The sequence below is a fragment of the Sinohyriopsis cumingii genome, chromosome 5 (assembly GCF_028554795.1).
Source record: "Sinohyriopsis cumingii isolate HCF-2022 chromosome 5, ASM2855479v2, whole genome shotgun sequence".
Taxonomy (NCBI): Eukaryota; Metazoa; Mollusca; class Bivalvia; order Unionida; family Unionidae; genus Sinohyriopsis; species Sinohyriopsis cumingii.
In genome coordinates, this window is record NC_142965.1 from 77,150,041 (window position 1) to 77,156,141 (window position 6,101).

The window sequence follows — 6,101 nt, forward strand, 5'->3', positions numbered from 1 at the left end:
AATAGTCATTCTGCTATGTGGGTTCTTCTAACCCAGCATTTAATATGGACACATTTAATAACTACATTTGGTTCTCTTTTTTCAGTCATATTTCAGCAGTTTTGATTATCGAATCCTGCTTGATAATTGCATGTGAATCTGCCTCGAAGATGTGTTTAAAATGCTATTATCCTTGACACATTACCGCATCAAGCTTAAAGTTGGTGACTCAGACTCTCTGTGTATGTGCGTGTGCTTATGTGTATGTGCGTGCCTGTGTGTTTGAATATGTATATACAATCTACATCCTCATCCATAATGTGTGTGATCAGCCATTAATATGTATGTATGTATGTATGTATGTATGTATGTATGTATGTGTGTGTGTGTGTGTGTGTGTGTGTGTGTGTAAGGCCTCAATATATATCACATTACTACAGGATGTTGAAATATCTGACGGAACATGCGCGTCAATTCAATATACCTTCAGTAAAGATTAGTTATTGCATATTCCTTTTTCTTGTACTTTTTATTGCACGAATTTAGTCACCCATTATGTGCATTCATACCATTATCGTACTAATATACAAACATAGGTAAGTACTTACATGGATAGATCTTTCTATCCAGCCATACATCCAAACATGCATACAATACCAATTCATCGATCATTCCATCTATCCATTTATGCATGTATGCATATTGATACGTACATTTATGCATACTGATACGTACATATGTGTGTGTGTGTATGTGTGTGTGTGTTTGTGAGAGAGAGAGAGAGAGAGAGAGAGAAAGAGACGTAGCTTTAACACTTTTTCAGCCATATCGCTACGATGTCTGCAGTGTGACAGTTTATAGTGATGTCTAGCACTGGGGCATCATGCCGCAGACATGTAGCATATGTCCCACCTAGTCAAATTATCCTGACACCAGGCCGACCAGTCCTAACACTAACCTCTTAATGCTGAGCGCCTAGCGAGGCAGCTGTTAGTACCATTTTTATAAGTCTTTGGTATGACTCGGCCTGGCTTCAAACCCACGACCTCCCGCGATACGTACATGTATGCATATTGATACACTAATGTATGCATATTGATACGTACATGTAGGCATATTGATACGCACATGTATGCATATTGATACGTGCATGTACGCACATTGATACATACATGTATGCATATTGATACATACATACAGATGGATATAATTATGACATATAAACATATAAGTATATAAACATATATCCCATAATCCACGATGGTTCAAATATGAGTTATTTGCTTTATTAATTCAGTTCGCTAGGCATAGAGGATATAGAAGGCGTGACACCAAAATGATTATCTGTAAATTTCTTGAATTTTTGTGCAGGAAGGGGGTCCAATGGGGTTACTGTCTATCATTTTTTAGAATTTTTGTGCAATGTGGGATGTTGATGGGGGTGACACCATGAGTTATCGCACTGGGTGACACCAACCCTAGTGACGCCACTGATTGATATTACCCAAAGAGTGGATTATATGTGATTACAACGTCTATCAACAACGTATATTCTTGGCAACACAGTTGCCTACAGTCTAATAAGATTATGATGATACTAGATAGGATGATAGCATTACAGAAAACACATATTTACATTTGCTAATCTGTCGGTACATGTGGTTTAATCTGATCGGTTATCGGATATGAGATTCGTAATTAATGTAGTTCCCCATCAATCCGGTAAAAGAACTGAAACTTGTCCTGTCACCGTTGTGAACTGCTTCTGATGTTCAACCGTATTCTCTTATTTTCCCTGTGACGAATGAAGCCATGTCAGCAACATAAAATTAGCAATACCCCCAAGCTGCTTGGAAATAATAGCAGATCTGATTTTTGCAATATGACAGGTGGCCATCCTACCTGCGCATTAAACAGCTACATACATCGTGTAAGAAGCCGAAGCGATAAAAAATAGTTCACCAGCAAGTTTAATCCTTAATGCAATGTACGTTCATATTGAAAAACAGATTCTTATTCCAAGCAGCTTGGGGGTTATTGCTATTTTAGGGTTTACGCCATTTCACAGGAAAAAAGGATAGGCTATACATGGCGGCAAGTATTAATGGTGGAGGAAGAACCAGTTCAAACCCCGGAAAGAACCACCGACCCACGAAAAGCTACCGGCAAGCATTCTCACATATCCACATTGGCCGAGCCCGAGGTGAGACGGCAGTGATCCGTGACGGAGAGCGCTTTAGACCACTCGGCCACTCGGGGCCCCCATGACATGATCTCTTGTAGTATCAGAAATAGTGTGGGTATGTTTGAACTTATCCGAGGCTGTTGTGGCGTAAATCAATTATTCCATTGCTTGTACAACACGGTAAATACTAAATATGCTACGTGGTTCTAGGTTTCGTGAGTTAACTTAAGTTACGACAATTGGTAAGCACCCCCATATGCACACGCTAAACCCAGTCATGAAATCACTAAATTCATCATTCTTAGGCTGGATAATAGGCTATAAGGTGGAATATTGATTGCTGAACCATATATAAACATACACATTTTTATTTTCAACAAAATATTCTCTCAATCAAGCGACTAATCACAGTTTTCAATGCATGTGTATAGACGATTTTGCTTTGGTTCCTACCAGTATTATTAGAGAAAAATGCAAGATTTTTCCTGGATGGAGACAAAATGGGTTTCTAAAGGAGATAACGGAAACATATTGTAGCTTACAATATGAACATATATGTCTCTGTTATTTTGACAGTTAAACAGATCATATCATGTGATTTTGTTTCCAATACCTGCACATTTGCTGCGGGATATGGTTACAAATGTGATGCATAATTTATTTAGTGTGCCAAAATTGTTCAATCAAGTATTACACGAAATAAAAACTGACGTCCTCGCCAGATCAGTACGATGCTGGTACAAAGACAGTTGCTAATTGTAGAGTGTTCTTCGTCTCTTACGATAATATAGCCACATCTAGAGATTCTTTCCATGCCTATATATTTTGAAATGCCTTTTGCGAAGTCAGTCGGTAAAACAGCTTTCCATCTATGCAGATTTTAAAGTTAAGTGGATACGACATTTGCCTATTTTGAGGAAAGATTGGATATCTATTTCAAAACCAACCATCACATAAACAATCAGCATTCGTTTTTGTATAATACAAATACTGATTTGTGCAGCATCTTTTAGAGGTGTATTAATTAGTGTTCAAAAAGAAACATACAAAGAGGTAGCCAAGGGCAGTGCATTTCCACATTATCAAATATATTTCAACGATGATAATAAACTTGTCTTTGAACTAATACAGGCGCGGGATTTGTTCTCTTATTTCTTTACCTAGACATACTAGGATAAGATCAGTTTTGACGTGCATTTAGGCATTATCATTGATGCTTCAATCGTACACTTAGACAGCTAGACCAGAACTAACTTCAACAAGAGATATGTTTTGAAGTTGGAAGATAATATAAAGTGTGTAAAGAGTTAACTTTGCTTGATATTTAATTGTCTTCAGTTTGATGTTTCTCTGATATAATCCTAATGCAGACTTAAAAACTGCACTGGTTTATATATTATTGTAAAATACTCTAATTCTCAAAATAGAAAATTATGCTTTCTGTGAAGTTTTGCACAACACACACTATGGACCACAGTATATACTCGCTGTGTAAGTCGGGTCCGAACTGAATAGACTCAGATCTTACGGAACATCATGCAACGGCTTTATATATTGGCCTATGCAATTTGCCGTTAGGACACGACTTACCAGTTGAACGATACAACATCTACGAAAAACAGCGTCACTATATCGACGGGCCCATCCCAATGAAAATGGTAACTATATACTTTGCTCTTGATAAAAGTCACAAATGCTTTAGATACTATATAGCAGAACGTCTGTTTTAGGCTCGCCCGTGTGGGGCGTGTCTTAATTAGTAAACGTGTTCTTTTTGCAGCTATATCCCACAACAATTGCTGCTATATACCGATTATCAGAACAGTAACTTTATCTGCGTGCTTGTATCGCATCTAATTTGATAGCGGAATAACATGAGATCTTCCATGATCTGATGTCCTTCCGCTATCAACGAGACTTGATGCAAGCACCAAGATTAAGTTACTGTACTGATGACATGTTTAGTATATACCCTAAACACTCCTTTCATAACAATAGAACAATTTGTTTTGTTGTGCTGATTTTGTTTATATTATCCTTGTATCGCGCAACCATAGTGCTTGCTACATACGACCATTCTTAGATGACGTCATCATTGAGAGCGAGAAATCTTAATTTTTATCAGATGTGTATTTAATGCACGGTCTTTTGGCAGCCTCTGGAAATGTAGCCTTTATCATGTTGCACATAAACTTAATAGCGTCCATCCATGTGAAGTAATATAAATGTCCGTCATGTAAATGCAGCACATGCTAACGAAAGCAGCGACTATTCTGATCTTTTATGTTTTTCATCATTTAGGAGACAACGTTGTGTTATACCAATATATATACAGATCTGTTCTCTCTTCATCGAGACATACCTGGTAAATCTGTAATACTACACCTGCTGTGATTAAGATTGAGATTAAGGGGAAAAACCAAGCTTATTATTAGTGTTATCAGTCTCTCTAAAACATGTTTAGTATGCTAAAGTAAGGAACAATGACTCTATCCACAGTGTTTTTATCCATTTCAAAATGTGCCAAATCTTCTATTCATAAGGTATATAGTTAAGCAAGTACATGATATGCTCAAACTGAGTTCAAAGACAAAACAGATGAATAATGAAATCTGGAACGAGTTTCGTTTTCCATAAATATACTGTCATGAATTTTATTTTGTCAAATTTGTAAATAAAACAAATAAAGCTTAGAGACAAATAAAATCTATTTCGCCATATGATAAGTATAAATGTTCGATTCAAGAAATTATCTGTTAGAGTATTTTAGTTTTTTTTATTTATTATGGGCATGTTTGGTGCTCCATGCAATTTCACAACTTTTTCTTTCATATTTACTTGCGTTGTTTTGAAGCAGCAACGAATCTGCCTAGCATTTGCAATCATAATGCATGTTTGAATGAATGATACAGTTTAACTTCATGCCTTGCATTCGGTGTGTGAAATTAAATCATTTGATGGCAAACTACCAAGGTATTTGAGCTTCAACACCAAAAGAAGATCATGTTACAATCTAATGATGTAGGTAATTTGATTCAAATCAGTCAATGATTATTGATATTGACAGCACGTATATCACGTATGTTATTACAGGAATGTTTGAACAGATGGACATATTTTTATTTCACATTTCCCGTGCCACACTCAACGATGTGGAAGCTGTTGTAAGTGTTGAATTACATCATATCATGTTCACGATGCGAAAGATAAATTTCTCAATGCACTGTCGCCTTTGTGCAATCAGAAGATTCCGTTACAATTTATTTTGTATTTTGACAGAAACTGGAATAGTTAGAGCAGCTGTTGTAATGTAGCTGTAATATTTTTCACTTTATTTTGTATTATATTTGTTGGCTGCTTATTGAATTGCTTTGTTGTATTAACATTTCCAACAGTTTTATTGTGCCTGAGAAGATGTTATACCAATATAAGCAAATTTCAAGATTTGTTTGTATCAAGAAATAAAGCATTTTTGATATATTCGGTGTTTGTATATAAAGTGTGTACATACAATTTTCATGAGAAAAAAGACAAGAAAGATATATATATATATATATATATATATATATATATATATATATATATATAACAGATAACAAGGAATAACAAAAGGTAGATTTACATCAGATATATATATATATATATATATATATATATATATATATATATATATATATATATATATATATATATATATTGTAAATCTACCTTTTGTTATTCCTCTTTAAGTTTTGTTTTTTTAAGGATTATACTCAAATGCTATGGGCAAAATATAACTTTTATGTCAGCGAAATCCTCCTAAGTCAAATATGTACAACGTCGTCACGCCATTGCATGGATTTCTGAGACAATTAAAGAGTTTTGATATTAAAATGAAGAATAATACGTTCCTGAAAATTGAATCAACATGTAAAATAAATTTTTATGTTTTGGTCTA